Raw genomic sequence first — 17,427 nt, 5'->3', positions numbered from 1 at the left:
TTGATAACAAAGAGGCGACGTGAAATCCATTTGTAACATCTCATCGTTAATCAAGTATAAAAGCATCTTACATTTGCTGACACACAGGTTAAGGGAGAAAAATCATGACTAGTAGTTCAATCTTTGTTCTATGCTGCTATTCATAAAATGTGTTCGCTTTATGAATAAAAACTTTTATAAGTATTGTAAAGTTTGAACTTTTACTATTAATACCTTTAAACTGATAGCTTTACTAATTGAGTTGGTATAGTCTGTATTTATGTTTAGATATTATAATAAGCTTTTAGGCTTTCGGCATATCAAGAAAACAAGGTGAAATTCTTTATGTTTTGCAGAGAATTTTGCTCCAAATCTTCAGAAGAAAATTTCAGCTTTTCACGAGGAATACTTCTCCAATTGGAGATGTGGCCTGGAATGTGGCCGTTTCCAAGAAGTAAGTGGTGAAGAAAGTTTTTTTAGTCCCCAGACTGACAAAACATTGTGAAGATTCTCAAGTCTCCGTATTCATCCTCACTAAAGCTGTGATAATATCGAATACCACATGATTCAAAATTCTGAAACATGTAAGAAAATGACTCAAACAGTATAAAATAGTCTAATAAATTCCATAACATGACCAAATAATGATGTATAAAATTAGGAAATGAAGTAAAAATACAAAATGGCAAATTGACAAAAAATGCTAATCTGTTTTGAATCAATTAAAAGATGACATGTCATCAAAATCCTAACCCTGGTTACGAGTAATGCTAGTGATGTCATTCCTTATAAAACTCGTCACTGTAATGAATGGTGTGTCATTCATAGGGTCAGTTGGTGCACAAATTTCGATGGGTTTTCCAGAGTGATATGTAACTGTACCTTCTGGGTCAGCGAGGAAAACAAATGAAAACTACCTCAATCTTCATTTCCATAGTATGTGTCTTCAGTGACGCTTCTGCTATCTATGACAGCCAATGGTGGAGTAGTTGAGGATTCAACTGCCTTCAGACTGAGACTGAACAATGTAATACAGTTTCCACCTATTCAATACTTTGCTTTATTTGCCCTGCATTTATGTAGGACTAATTCATTGTGTTACATTTGGACATATTTCGTCTTATTGTAATATATCATTAAAATTAACAAAGACATTAATTCCTATAAATAACATTTATTAAACATTTTTAAAAACATTTATGTCACTAGTATTTTCTTGTGGTTTGTAATGTGTCTACTTCTTCTCCTACTTATTTTAAAATATCAACCTTGAGAGGAGCTGCTACAACATCCCTTAAGATATGGATTAAGTAATAGTAGCACACACTATATATAAACTTTTTAAACATTAAAAAAATATTTCAGCATAATATTTATGACAATTGTGAAAAACATAAAAACTTTTTAAACTAAAACAAGGAGGAGAAGAGGAAGGAGTAGAGACATTGCAAACAACAAGAAAATACTAGTGATATAAATATTTTTAAACTTTTTAATGTGTTATTTATCAGAATGTCTTTGTTAATTTGAATTAATTGACTAGCTCAAGATGTCTTATTTATAAGACAAAACATTATTGATTGATTGATTGATCGATTGATTGATTGATTGATTGATTGATTGATTGATTGATTGATTGATTGATTGATTGATTGATTGATTCATTGATTGAACTGTGGGTGCAACAGTACAATCATCCACCTGTAAGAACACTGGATGCAGGTGAATAGAACGTGGTGGCTGTATGTCAGGACACATTTTGTACCCTATTTGATTAAATATTTCCACGTGTACAGCAAGTGGTAAGTGCCAAAGAATGCCACTCTCTTTACATTCTTGAAGATTAACTGGCCTGCACACAGTATTCTTTTTCAGGTCGGGGAGGGGCAAAAATCAGAAAGCTAATTTTAGTGTGACATTTGATATTATAATATAAATGAGATTCGGTTATACCTTAGTGTTGGACTGTAGTAACACTAACAAAATTTTCAGTATGCAAAGGCAAAATTTTATTGCCATGTTTTTATTGATAATTAGCTGTACATATTCAATGTTAAACCTACAGACAAAATGAAAAGATTTTATTAAATATATAGTCATATAATTCTTGCCCAAAAAGTTATTTTCTATACATAAAATATATTTACATATTTATTTTTTCATTTTTCACTTCACAGCAGCACATGCTGCGTTCTTTGTTTTGTAACTCAGGTCATCATTTCCTATTTTTTCTTCAGTCTCTTGAATTCATCTTTACAATAGTTTCTGAACTTGAGAGGTCACTACTACATAAGTGAACAGTTAGATAGATAGATAGATAGATGGATGGATAACCAGTGATTACATAAATAACATAAAAAAATATTAAAATACTGAATAAATAAAAAAGTGAAACAAATTGCTATGCTACTATGCTCTCCTACTGTATATAAAATATCTATCATAATCTCTATTTATATAAAATAACATGTCCTGACTGACTGACTGACTGACTGACTGACCGACTGACTGATTCATCGTTGCCGAGCCAAAACTACTGGACATAAAGAAATACAATTTTGGGGATATATTTATATTAGAGTGTAGGTGCTCACTAAGGGAAGATTTTTAGATATCCCATTGCTAAGGGGGTGAAAAGGTGGGTGAATTTTTTAAATGAGCATTATTGTATCTCAAAAACGTAAAAATTCACAATCCTAAAAATTGGTGTTTAGAATCTTCTTTAAAAAAGAATGAAACAATTTTTTGTTTCGTAAAATTGCTTTAAAAGGGGTGAAAAATGAGGATACTTATACGAGGGTTGGGGCAAAATCATGGCAACTATTTTTTTCTTTAAGGTACCAGTCCTGTTAGAAAATGTGACATATATAGACGAAAGGACAATGTGTTAACTACATGTGTGGACAATGAATAGCACTGAAATATCGTAACACACTAATTTATTACGGTAGCATAACAGGGCAATATGGCCTTCCCGGTGCAAAAGAATGACAACACAGTACACCAGTGGCGGTTTCTGGTATAGCGCAATGGAGCAATGAACCTCCAGTTTATATCAAATTGTACTCAACTACGTAATTTTCATAACTCCCTTGTCAATCTCGAAGCTCTTGCTAAGTCCCTCTATCCGTAATAAACTCGTACTGGCTTTCAATTCATGTGAGCTGCGCAAGGTCTGTGGCTGGATACTTGTCTGGAATGAACCCCCTTGCAAAGACGATCTCTCCGTCCGTACATAGGCGAAGGGAGTGGCGAGGTGCGGGGGGACGAAAGCCAGCACTAAGGCAAGACCAGGATATCGCAGGAACGGATCTCTGTTCTTTACGCATGCGCAATAGGCCACTGTCTCAAGACTAGCTAGTCGTGTTGTTGGGGTTGGGGTATGTGCCTGCCATCTGTTGGCCTTACGGGAATTTGACTAGGCAACAGAGAATAGAACACGTAACTAGCGCTAGTGTTGAAAAGCATCGTTACTACCAAAAGTCACATTAAACTGTCAAATTCCAATTAATATCTTGTCCCAAATATATCATTACTTACTAAACACCTATTAATTTGCCTTCTTTGGAATAATTACCTTTTGGAGAGAAACTTAACTCAAAAATCATTGAGGCAAAGAATAGCGGCAAGGTAATACCAATGAAAACTTTTAAATATAGTTGTTACTATTCCCATGACATCGGAAGCAGAAGAGAATAAAAACTTTCTAGCGCAGCACAATGACCGAGGATAGACTTATTGCTCTTGCTATGTTGTCAATTGAAAGGAACTTTGTTCGAGACTCTGCGGACTTCAATGAAGCAGTTATGTCTTATTTTGCATGTGGTAAAACTCGGCATGTAGGCCTACCGTATTTTCTGCTCCTCTTGTATTTGATCACTTTCTAGAACTTATGTAATCTTAGTTTAGGAGGTTACGGCCCACGATGAAAGAGAAGCTGGCGGAGATGGGAAGAGGAGAGGTTGGGAGGGAGGCAATTTTTTCTTCTTTTGAACCCCCAGTGATGAAAGTCACGCGCCGCCACTGCAGTACACATAAAGTTGACATGACAAACCTGGGCCTAAAGACCCTCAAAGTATTCCCCTGCTACTGACACGACACGCTGCCAACGATGTGGGAGGCGCTGAATACCATTTGCCTCAGCATTTGCCGCACCAGGTGTGAATCGGGTCACCTGTGTGCGCACAGCATTAGCAATGTCCCTTCGTGTTGCAAACCGCCTACCACGCAGTGGTTCCTTAATCTTTCGAATGAGATCAAAGTCACAGGGCGAAATGTCGGGAGAGTACGGTCGGTGCTCCAATTCCCATCCACAACGTCGCAGTAGCTGCCCTACACACTATGCTTTATGTGGTTTTGAATTGTAGGGGAGGATTATTGCACTGTCCACAAGATCCGGACGTTTCTCCCGAACGCCACGTCGTACCTGTCGCACCAGGAAGTCCCTGTAGTACTGTCCGGTCACTGTTCTGCCATGTGGAACAAAGTGGCAAACAATGACACCCTTGACGTCATACGCGACGATCACCATCAATTTGACTGGGGAAGGATTCTGACGAACCTTCTGCCTCCTTAGTGATCCAGCATGTCGCCACTCCGCGGACTGACGTTTCAGTTCTGGTTCATATGGCCTGGACCAAAATTCATCGATTGCAATTATTCGTGACAAGAATTGATCGCCGTCCTGTTGCCAGCGTGCAAGGTGGTCGGAGTATATTGCATAGCGCACCCACCTTTGAACTTTCATCAGTGCATGCAGTACCCACCGCGATGCGATTTTGCGCAGTTGCAGCTCATTACGCAATATCCTGTGGACGGTGCGTTTCTCGATGTCACTTGGCTTCTCTAACTCCAGTAGCGTCCATCGTGTGTCTTCATCCAGGAGCTGCTCGATGACGGCACGTGCCACGTCGGTCCGCACACTGACAGGTTGTCCCGAACGTTGCTCATCACTGGTTAACACACGTCCTTGCTGAAACTTTCCTGCCCACCGTGCTACTGTACGGTATGGTAGAGCGTTATTTCCAAGGGCTTCCACTAATTCACTGTGACATTCCATCGCATTTCTCCCTCGGAGAACGGCTATTTTGATGTAAGCGCGCTGCTCAATACGGGTTACTTCCATCTCGCACTACACTCACCAACTGACTGATTTCACAGCCCTCGCTGCGCTACTACCAACTATCACAGAGCCTTCTGTTGTTCTGCATACACACTATACCTGCAGAACTTCCACACGACACATATACGTTTGTGATCCGTTCACATATCTACAAGAAAAAAAAATAGTTGCCATGATGTTTGCCCCAATCCTCGTATATATAAAAAAATGTGTTACAGGCATGAAAATTGGTATTTGGAATCTCATTTAAGAACAAAGAACCATGCATTTTTGTTTTTGGAAAATCCAGATAATGGGGGTGAACAGGAGTGACAAAGGGGGTGAATTTAAGAAAAGACTACATCTACAGTAGATCTCAGAAACGTAAATTGGTACAGATATGAAAATTGGTATTTGAAATTTCCAGTAAACGTAAAGAAACATAGAATTTATTTTCAGAAAATCCACTTAAGGGGAACTGAAAAAAGGGCAGGATTTTTAAAATGAGAATATTTACAGAAAAACATACAGAAAAACATAGCAAGTTACAGACGTATTTTATTCTCTTTTAAAAATAAAGAGATGTGTATTTTTTTTGTTTTCGAAAGACGACTTAAGGAGGGGTTAAAAAAGGACTGAAATACGGGTTGAATTATTTTTATTAGAATAGTGATATCTCAAAAACTGAAGCTGTTGCAGAGGTGAAAATTGGTATTTGGAATCTCATTTAAAATTAAAGAAATACATAGGCCCTACTTCTTTGTTTTCGGAAAAACCACCAAACGGGGTGGAAAAATTGAAAAAATTGTTGAATTATTTGTATGAGGATATTTATATCTAAAGGAACCTAAGTATGTTACAGACGTGTAAGTTGGTATTTGGAATCTCCTTTTAAAGAAATAAAAGAACCACGCATTTTTGTGGGAAAATTACATGGGGGCGGGAGGATGAAAAAGGAGTTGAATTATTTTTGAGGATACGTATATCTCAACAACTGAAGTCATTGTAATTGGTATTTGGAAGCTCCTTTATAAATAAACACATATTTTTGTTTTTGAAAAATTCACTTAAGGGAGGAGGGTGAAAGGAAGTGAAAAAAATTGATTATGTTTACGGGGATACCTATATCTCATAAACTAAAGGTCACAGACGTGAAAATTGGTATTGTGAGTCTCCTTTAAAAATAAAGAAACGCGCGTTTTCGGGGGGAAATCAACTTAACGGGGGTGGGGGTGAAAAAGTAGTTGTATTTTTTTATGAGGATACCAGTGCCAGATTAAGGTGTTTGGGGGCCCTGGGCTATTTAAAAATGTGCGGCCCCTTCTTCGTAACATCACGTAAGACTAGCATACTAAAGTTGTTATAGAACTACTTCTACTTAAATTGATGAATAGGGAAGTGTTGAAATGGTTACGTCTCAAAACTCACGGGCTAAAATTAGTTACAAATAGTATCAAAACTCACGACTGCAAACTGGTAGTTAAAGTAAACATTCTAATGAGTCTCAAAATTCACGACTCCGGACAGCAGGTGCTTGCGATAACTGCAGGAGGGACTCACGCTTCCCTTACGACAGACAGGGGATACTGCGGATGTCATTCTGCCACCCCAACCCACAGGGGAAAAATAATGGCTGGTGAATGAGAGAGAGACCGAGGTGTATTATTATTATTATTATTATTATTATTATTATTATTATTATTATTTTGCTGTTGCCTTAAAGTTAATATAATGCATTTTTTACCTTTCGCATAAATTTATAATAATGACGTGTGGCCTCCGGGGAGGTCTGGTGCAGGTCTTTAGAGTTGACGCCGTACAGGTGACCTGCAAGTCTGTGAGGATGAAGTCCTTACTAAGATGAAGTCTACTGCTGAAGACGGCACGAAACCCAGTACCCGAGCTATAGGAATTAACTAATGAAAGTTAAAATCTCCGATCCGAACGGAAATCGAACCCGGTAACCCCTGGACCCCTTGGACCAAAGGCCAGCATGCTAACAATTTATGCATGCAGTCGGACGACATAAATTAGGTATATTGCCCGCTGGTAGTTAAAAAGAAACTGTCAGTTGGTAGTACTGGGGCTCAGTTCCATTATGAAGCCAGAAAGTGGTATTTACTTGAAAAAGGAATTTTATTTAGAGATATTAAAGATCAAGATAGTTAATATACTCATTTAGTTTCAACATTTTGAGACTCATTTGGAGAAAAAAGGCTTGTTTCTATTTTTCGTAGGAGTTCATCTACTCGCTTAGGTATTTCAATAGATTGTCTACCCGACACACTTAAACCGAAAACATTACTCATAACGCATCCGATTATTCTGTGCGATATGACTGAATGATATTTGAAACTCATTCGATTATTTAAATAATCGGATGGAAGTTATTCGATTATTAAAAGTATTCCATTATCGCATCACTAATAGGGTGGACATTTTATTCGTTCAAGGAAGAACTGGCCCTGCTTGTGAGTTTTGAGACTGGCCCAGGTAGAGAAACCTGTTCTTACTAATCCTCTGCCTGGAATTCGTGAGTTTTGAGACGGCACGGTTGAAATAGACTACAATTTTTCTCTGTTTTTCATGTTAATATTTCATAATGCCAAAACATATTTCACACCATCACTATCAAATCGACATAACAAAAAAGAACTTACGTTTTTTGGTACCACTAGGATATGTTCTATCCATTTTACAAGAACATTACAGTTATAACTTACGAATGGTTCAATAATCAGAGGTGAAGTGGAAGTTCTCTTCCGATTCAAAGATATAGTATAGCATGCGCATTCCACCGTGCTTCCCCTGTGCCCCCCCGCTCACTTCCTAGACCTCTTCCCCCTTTCCACTCTGCCCGTACTCGCAAGCTGCAAGATTTAAACTTTCGTCAAATATAACTTTTACAATAATTACAGTGCGTAAGTAGCGAGGATTCGTGTCTTCGGACGGTAATTGATTCTAGCAGTGATGAAATACTAACGCGGACAGTTCGACATTTTGCGAGCGTAAATATTCATATACATGCACGGAGGTGGAACAGCAGGCCTTTTTATACAATTTAAGGTTCGGCTAAGGGCCGGGGCCCCTAGGCACGCGGGGCCCGGGGCTGCAGCCCCTTTAGCCCCCCTCTTAATCCGGCCCTGGAGGATACTTATATCTCAAAACTGAAGATGTTACAGACATGAAAATTTGCTTTTGGAATCTCCCTTCAAAGTAAAGAAACACGTATTCTTTTGCTTTTGGAAAATCCACTTAAGGGGGGTGATTGAATTGAAAAAATGTTTGAATTCTTTGTATGAGGGTACTTATTGTATATCTAAAATCGCCAAAGATGTTATAGACGTGAAAATTGGTATTTGGAGTATCCTTTAAAAATGAAGAAGCACATATTCTTTTGTTTCGGAAAATTACGTATGGATGGGGGTTAGGGTTGAAAAAACTGAAAAATTGAACTATTTGTATAAGGATACTTATATCTAAAAAAGTAAAGCTGTTACAGACGATAAACACGTATTTACTGTTTTCAGAAAGTCTACTTAAGGGAGAAGAGGGGTGGAAGGAAATGAAGAAGTTGACTTCTTTTTATTGTATTTGGAATCTCCTTTAAAAATAAACAAACGTGTACTTTTTTGTTGTCAAAAATCCACTTAGGTGGGCGTAAGGATGCTAATAGCTTTACGTCGCACCGACACAGATATGTCTTATGGTAACGATGGGATGGGAAAGGCCTAGAAATAGGAAAGAACCGGTCGTGGCCTTAATTAAGGTACAGCCCCAGCATTTGCCTGGTATGAAAATGGGAAACCACGGAAAACCATCTTCAGGGCTGCCGACAGTGGGGTTCGAACCCACTATCTCCCGATTACCCACTATCTCCCGCACTTAAGCGACTGCAGCTATCGAGCTCGGTAGGCGTAAGGATGGGAGGAGGACTAATAAAGGAGTTGAACATTTTTATGTGGATTTTTTTTTAAATGCTGTGTGTTGGAGGCATCGTTCTTTGTGGACCTTTTGCCCCTACTGGCACCATATTCTATGAAACTGAGTGTGATTGGAATGGCGGTAGTGTGGAATGTTGTGTGTGAGGAAAGGAAGATTAAGAACGTCACAAACACCCAGTCCCCAGGCCAGGGATATTAATCATTACAATTAAAAACCCTGACCCGGCCGGGAATCGAACCTGGGGCCGCCGGGTGACAGGCGGACGCGTTGCTCCCTACACTGCGGGGCCGGACATTTCATGTGGATACTTACAACTCAAAAACTGAAGATGGTACATAAGTGAAAACTGGTATTTGGAATTTCCTTTAAAAATAAAGAAATACGCATTTTTTGGAAAATCCACTTAAGGGGTGAAAAGAACCGAAACAGCGAGTGAATTTTTAAAAACTTGACACGTTATAGATGTGAAACTTAGTATTTGGAAAGCCCTTTAAAAATACAGGAACATGTATTCTTTTGTTTTCGGAAAAGGCACTTAACGGTGGTGAAAAGGAGTGAAAAAAAGAGTTGAATTATTTTTTATGAGGGTACTTATATCTCAAAAACTGAAGATGTTACAGACGACCTGAAAATTGGTATTTGGAATCTTCTTTAAAAGAGACACCTATATTTTTGTTTTGGGAGAATCCACTTAGGGTGGGGGAAGGACTGATAAAGTGCTTGTATTCTTTTTTATGGGGATACTTATATCTCAAAAAACTGATGATGTTACATACGTGAAAATAGGGATTTGGACTCTTTTAAAAAACATTTTTTTTTCCACTTGAGAGAAGACTGTTTCTCACATGTACAGTACATGTACAGAGTTTCTGGGCTAAATGAAACACAATTTTTCGGCGAGTTTTTATACTTTAGGTGTTTCCAGACAATGGGCTTAGTACAGTACCGAAGAACGATTACGTATAACAAATTACGAAAACAACGCGAGCGAAGCCGCGGGTAATTACTAGTACACAATATAAATTAACATTTTGATTTCTGAGTACAATAATATACACTGACTGACAGAGCAAATGCAACACCAAGAAGGAGTGGTCAGAACTTTATGCCAATTGCAGGATAGACTGACGTCACTGAGGTATGCTCATGATGTGAAATGCGCCGCTGTGCTGCGCACGTAGCGAACGATAAATGGAACACGGCGTTGGCGAATGGCCCACTTCGTACCGTGATTTCTCAGCCGACAGTCATTGTAGAACGTGTTGTCGTGTGCCACAGGACACGTGTATAGCTAAGAATGCCAGGCCGCCGTCAACGGAGGCATTTCCAGCAGACAGACGACTTTACGAGGGGTATGGTGATCAGGCTGAGAAGGGCAGGTTGGTCGCTTCGTCAAATCGCAGCCGATACCCATAGGGATGTGTCCACGGTGCAGCGCCTGTGGCGAAGATGGTTGGCGCAGGGACATGTGGCACGTGCGAGGGGTCCAGGCGCAGCCCGAGTGACGTCAGCACGCGAGGATCGGCGCATCCGCCGCCAAGCGGTGGCAGCCCCGCACGCCACGTCAACCGCCATTCTTCAGCATGTGCAAGACACCCTGGCTGTTCCAATATCGACCAGAACAATTTCCCGTCGATTGGTTGAAGGAGGCCTGCACTCCCAGCGTCCGCTCAGAAGACTACCATTGACTCCACAGCATAGACGAGCACGCCTGGCATGGTGCCGGGCTAGAGCGACTTGGATGAGGGAATGATGGAACGTCGTGTTCTCCGATGAGTCACGCTTCTGTTCTGTCAGTGATAGTCACCGCAGACGAGTGTGGCGTCGGCGTGGAGAAAGGTCAAATCCGGCAGTAACTGTGGAGCGCCCTACCGCTAGACAACGCGGCATCATGGTTTGGGGCGCTATTGCGTATGATTCCACGTCACCTCTAGTGCGTATTCAAGGCACGTTAAATGCCCACCGCTACGTGCAGCATGTGCTGCGGCCGGTGGCACTCCTGTACCTTCAGGGGCTGCCCAATGCTCTGTTTCAGCAGGATAATGCCCGCCCACACACTGCTCGCATCTCCCAACAGGCTCTACGAGGTGTACAGATGCTTCCGTGGCCAGCGTACTCTCCGGATCTCTCACCAATCGAACACGTGTGGGATCTCATTGGACGCCGTTTGCAAACTCTGCCCCAGCCTCGTACGGACGACCAACTGTGGCAAATGGTTGACAGAGAATGGAGAACCATCCCTCAGGACACCATCCGCACTCTTATTGACTCTGTACCTCGACGTGTTTCTGCGTGCATCGCCGCTCGCGGTGGTCCTACATCCTACTGAGTCGATGCCGTGCGCATTGTGTAACCTGCATATCGGTTTGAAATAAACATCAATTATTCTTCCGTGCCGACTCTGTTTTTTCCCCAACTTTCATCCCTTTCGAACCACTCCTCCTTGGTGTTGCATTTGCTCTGTCAGTCAGTGTAATACCTACGAAGAAATTAAAATACAATGAATTGAAATAATAATAATTACAATAATAATTACAATAATAATTATTACAATAATAATAATATAGATAACCCTACTACTATTTACAATTGAGGGATGTAGAAGCAAAACTCACATTGTCCAGTTTTCATGATTTACGGTAAAGCTGAAAAACTCTCAAATGTGCACACGTGGACGAATCCAATTCCAATTCCAATGTCCAACTCCAGAAATTTCTCACACTGATGAAAGTTACAGTTTTCATGTTATGACTGTGGGCGAAACACATTACAGAATAAGGATTGGAATGAGAATAACTATGCAGGGGGCCACAGCTGAGTACTATTACTGCTCTAAGAGTATCGATGAATGATATAAAAATAATAATACGAAGAAGAAGAAGACCAGGAAGAGAAGAATCACTGTCGCAATACGAGCTTGTCTCATGGAGATATTCTTAGCACCACCTTTTAAATCTTCCGTGTTTTGATATACCTCTGACCTCCTGCCGAAGAAAGTTCCATTCACGCCTTGCCACAACAGTGAAGGAATTGTTGTAGGTCGAGGATTTATGCTTAGGAACAGCGAGCAATGTTGTGTTCAGCCCTCCAGTGTTTTTATCATGGTGTTTAGAAAGGCTATGAAATCGTTCATACAGGTAAGTTGGGGATTGTAAGATAAGGATTCGATGCAGTGCGTGCGTCCGTCTTCGAGGCGTAGCCGTCCGAGGTCGACGTAAGACTGGGTAACATTATCTAAAAATTTCAAATTACATAAAAATCTTACACAGGAATTCCGTTTAGGTTGTAGTTTATCTCGAAGTTCGGTTTTCGCGTATTTGTAAACTACAACACAAGACTCGAATATTGGAAGAACGAGGGTTTCGACTAGTTTCTTGTTTAAACTGAACGGGAAAGTAAATTTGAAATAGTTTAAAGTGTGCAGCATGGCAAAAACTCGTCTACTCACAGATATTGTCTGATCCGACCACGAGAGGTGCTGGTTAATGATTACTCCCAGGTTTTTTTACGCTCTTGCAGAAGGGCAAAGCTTAGTTCTGAAGTCGTACGCCGGGAATGGACATGCGGTAGTTCCTGAAAATAAGTCTCGCGTGGGCAATTGCTATGGTTTGGGATTTTTCCGAGTTTAAAATAAGTGCACGCTGGGAAGTTCATTTGCTTAGGCCTCTAGATCCATACTAATTTGCTCGGTTGCTGTCGGAACGTCTGTTGGTTTTGCATGTATGTACAATTGTACGTCGTCAGCATGAATGTGACGTTTACGATGTGTCAGCTGTTCAGTTACGTCGTTGATACAGACTGAAAATAGTAAAGGAGGTAGGGTTGACCTTTGTGGGACACCTGTTTTCACATATTGCCACGATGAAATGGTACCTTGGTTAACTAAACGTTGTTGTCGTTCGTTTAAATAGGCTCCCATCCATCTCAGAATACTGTAGGAGAAACCTAGGCGATAAAGTTTGGACAAGAGCAACTCATGGTCAACAGAATCAAATGCTTTGCTGAAGTCCAATAATACTGGTATTGTCATCTTTTGCTCATCAATGGCCTCTCTTACATCGTCAGTCACGTTTAGTAAGGCAGTACATATACTGTGATTAGTGTGGATCTAGTATGTCGTGGTCGTTGAGATAGTTTGTAATTTGATTATGTACAATGTGTTCGAGTCTCTTGGCTACTATTGACAATATAGTCACTGTTCAGTCTAGGAGATAGTCCGACTCGTTGGCTGAACGGTCAGCGTACTGGCCTTCGGTTGAAAGGCTCCCTGGTTCGATTCCCGTAAGATTTTATGTAATATTGACGGCTTGGGTCGGATTAATTCTTCCTACGCACTGCTGAACCAACTCTGTAGTGGCGATTTCACACATCTGTTACTAACTCGTAGCTTAGTGCGTAATTAATTATTTGCACTACAATTAATGTAATTGCTTGGTCCTAAAAATACTTGGTAAATACAAGTACCCTGATATTATGAAATACATCTTAATTATTTGCAGAGATCGACTTTCAAAATATTTGAATGGTGAATTCTGATAGGACGAGAGGCATTCGCCAGTCACTTGTATAGACGAGTCCAACACAGATGAAGGGGTTTTGGGTAGTAATTAAGTTGTTTTCTGTCTCTCACGCACAGTGGAATTTTCCGCTTCTACTGTGTAGATTCCCCCTACCTCTATTCTGATGCAATCCACCGGGTGTTCGTTGCTTACTTAGCAGAGATAACACTTTCTTCTAGAAAAGAAACGTGGGCTTCATATAATTCTTTGATCACCTACAGTGTCCTCATGGATATACCATAATTTTTACCATTTAGATGCCATATATGAATGTCTCCGTTTTGGTTTCAAATAAATTTAGTTTGCCAACAGGCTCAAAATTATGGGTGCAGTACTAAGTTATGTAAGCTATGGCAGATGAATGGTTCTCTGCTAAGAAGCTCAAGTAAATGATAAAAAGACTGTCAATTATATTTAATTAATAACAATTAATTAAATCATGATAATCAAAATGTGAAGTTATTGAGAATATCTTTAGATCCAAACTTGAACTGGAATGCTCACAGAGACTTTTTTTCAAGTGTAGCGCATCTCTTGAGAGCTATCAGAGATAAATATCCTAGTCAGTATCTCATAAATGCCTGCCTTGCATTCTTTCACAGTATTATTCAATACCAAATTCTACTGAGGGTACATTCCAGTCATTTTTCTGAAAATTTACTTGTCCAGGAAAGGGCTTTACGTTTTGTAACAAAATCTCTTATGGCCCGTTTTATTTTTTTGAAAAGTTTAGTGTTACGGTCCCGTAAGCTGTTATGAACTCATGTCATGACTATTGTGAATGTTACGGGGATACCCGTGGAGCAGAAAGAGGTTAAAGAAAGTGCCGGGGTGAATGGGTCTATCTACAATATCAAAATTAATTTAAAACTTAAACTAAAGGTTATATTTTTCCAGAAAGCAACAATTTAACTGTTTTCACTTGGTGAACATTAAACGACATATCAGGTACAAAAGCAATCTTGAAACAAGACTAGGAAAATACAAGATTAGAGGACTTTAAAAATCCTGGGCTTCAAGCCCCTCGCTTTACAATTCCTGAGCTCCCAGCTCAAACTTACAAAAGAGCACAAATTTAGTCAAGGGCAAAAATCCCCTAATTCAAAGAGCACTTGCTCCTAAAATTACAATATTTAGCCTTCCAGAGGCACTCTTTACAATTACAAAACTTGAAAAAGAGCTAACAGGCTCTCGGTTCCTTACTGCCTACTCAAGACAACATTACATCAAGATCTGGTCTCTCAAACCACCATTTACAAATGGAACTTATTTTTACAGGAGTATTAAATACCCAACCTACTGGGCCTTCGTGGAATAAGAATAACAGGTTAAATTAATGTCCCGAACACAAAATGAATGGAGGCGTATACTTGCACTCCTAGATATGAACACTTAAAACCTAAAGGGCTCTAGGCCGATGGAACAGGGGCTATTCCCAAACTACTGAGGTGACTCGTATAGAAATTACTTTAACACCTTACAGAAGAGAAAAAAGGTTACAAAACGTAGTCAACTCAAACCAAGATGAAGGGGTGTTCGAGAGGGTAATTCACTCTCTATCCCCGATTTACAGTTAAATATTTTATGAAATTTTTACATTAGCCGAAAGATGATTTACATTTTAGAAAAGTAGGTTACACAGTTAAAGATTCGGACCTTTCCCTCGGATTAAACTGCGGAGGTAGCAGGAAGAATAAAGTTATGTGGCCATTACCTTGTAGATGTTCTGGCTGCCGACGAAAGAGGCCGCCCACCTCCTGCTTAAGCACACACACTCAGATAGACGACGATCAACTGGCCAAGAAACGTGAAAAGCCGGAGTTTATAAACCCTCAGGGAAGGTTCGAGATCATTCAAGACTAAACCAGCCACACCCTCTCAATTTTATTGGTTGAGTTCAAAAGTAACACTTAGAATCGAACATGAAGCCTGTGACAGGTTGAAAATTAATTACAGAAATTAGTGATTGGCTAGATTCAAAACTGGCGGAAAGAAAAAGGAAATATTGCCAACCCAAAAATAATGAACATCAATCAGTTATAAAAACCTAGAAATACAAAACTTCTTTGAATTATAAGTTCTTACACTTTACACCAGGGTGCATGATTATAGTGTTTTGGCAGTGTCATCTATGGAAGAATGTCCAAACTTCTTGATGAATGACAAACAAAACAAGGAGAAATCCACTCAGTTTAGGAAACTGCACAATAACAAAATTACATAATATTTCTGTGGTGACATCTTCTGGTTAAAGTTCCAATTTGTGGTGTTATTAGTTCCACTTTTGATTGATAGAGGAGTTAATTTAGGCGCTAATTTAGAATACGCGGCGTTGAGGTGTTCCTCCCAGTACAGTGAAGACATACGTTTAATAATGCACTTCTTAAATTATATGCAGAAACAGACAATATCAGGCTCAGAAGTGACGTTCTTACCTTTAATATAATTCCAGGTCAGTTAACCAAGTCGATATACCTCGTCAGAAGCTACAAAAGACGGGTTGCAGCCATTTCGTTGCTCATTTGAAGATGTTTAATAAACTGCCATCAGATCTGAATGAACTGCCATCTAATATATTCAGAAAAAAGCTTAAGAAGTGATTAGTCATGTATCCGTTTTACTCAGTGCAGGAATACTTCGAAATTAATGAGTTTGTTGTAGGCCTACATCGACATTACATACTGTTATTGGCAATTGAGGTAACTGAGCCATTATTTCTAACTGAAATCGGTATAGCTGAATTGAGTCTGTGTAAGAAAAACAATGTATAACCTCTACCAGTTTTAGGCACTGTTGTTGAGAGAAAGTGTCATTTTTCTGCAGTCTGGCCATCTTAGCTATTTCAAGAAACTTCTTTGCAACAATTGCTCACATATTCATGATTGTATCATCTATACAGACGGCTCGCGCATACTTGATACTGATGGAATTCACAAAGGTGGATGTGCCTATGTAGTCTACCAGGATGGTGTTGACATTTTTTCAGCTCAGTATAGGTTTCCAAATAGCTGACTCAGTTGTTCAGCCAGAACTCTGCGTCGTAAGAAATGGAGGGCTGTGGTGTAAAACTTTTTTTCTTTTCTATTTGCTTTACGTCGCACCGACAGAGATAGGTCTTATGGCGACGATGGGATAGGAAAGGCCAAGGAGTTGCAAGGAAGCGGCCGTGGCCTTCATTAAGGTACAGCCCCAGCATTTTCCTGGTGTGAAAATGGGAAACCTAGGAAAACCCTCTTCAGGGCTACCGACAGTGGGGTTCGAATCCACTATCTCCCAGATGCAAGCTCACAGCCGCACGCCCCTAACCGTATGGCCAACTCGCCCGGTGGGTATAAAACTAACAACAAGAATGTGAAGATACTCAGTGATTCGCAAGCAGCATTGAGCTCCATTAACAACAAGTACCCCTGCCGTCAGGAGCGCGTGGCTCTGAGGTTGCATCCGGGAGATAGTGGGTTCGAATCCCAGTGTCGGTAGCCCTGAAAATGGTTTTCCATTTTCACCCCAGGCAAATGCTGGGGCTGTACCTTAATTAAGGCCACGGCCGCTTCCTTCCAACTCCTAGGCCTTTCCTACCCATCGTCGCCATAAGACCTATCTGTGTCGGTGTGACGTAAAACCATTAGCAAAAAAACCCAACAAACAAAACAACAAGTACAATATGAATCCGATAGCCGCTTGTACAAGAACAGAAGCTGAAGAATGTCCTCACATCTGCATGTCTTGGATTCGTGGTCATACATGATTTCATAGAAATGAAAAAAACACATTCTTTAGCAAAGTTAGCCGCCACATCAAACATCGGAATTACATATGATGAACCTCCAATATGCTATGTTAAGC

The 17,427-nt window shown here is 40.0% G+C and overlaps 2 protein-coding genes across 4 annotated transcripts in view; one reads left to right on the top strand and one right to left on the bottom strand.

Annotated features, from left to right (window-relative positions):
- Window positions 1–7,852, bottom strand: part of LOC137498963 (coagulation factor X-like) — a 159,492-nt gene extending 151,640 nt beyond the window's left edge. The window contains exon 1 of the mRNA XM_068226860.1: window positions 7,804–7,852. The gene's annotated coding sequence lies outside the window, so the exon portion shown is untranslated. The remainder of the gene's footprint in view (window positions 1–7,803) is intronic.
- LOC136867386 (monocarboxylate transporter 13) overlaps window positions 1–17,427 on the top strand; it is a 258,356-nt gene that overhangs the window by 30,884 nt on the left and 210,045 nt on the right. The window contains exon 1 of one of the 3 annotated variants that reach the window (XM_068227083.1): window positions 335–433. The exons of the other annotated variants lie outside the window; for them this stretch is intronic. The gene's annotated coding sequence lies outside the window, so the exon portion shown is untranslated. Of the gene's footprint in view, window positions 1–334; window positions 434–17,427 lie in introns of those variants that run through there. 3 annotated transcript variants of the gene reach the window in all.

The sequence above is a fragment of the Anabrus simplex genome, chromosome 3 (genome assembly GCF_040414725.1).
Source record: "Anabrus simplex isolate iqAnaSimp1 chromosome 3, ASM4041472v1, whole genome shotgun sequence".
Classification (NCBI taxonomy): domain Eukaryota; kingdom Metazoa; phylum Arthropoda; class Insecta; order Orthoptera; family Tettigoniidae; genus Anabrus; species Anabrus simplex.
The sequence above is the reverse complement of the archived record's forward strand: the minus strand, read 5'-3'. Positions and strand labels throughout refer to the sequence as shown.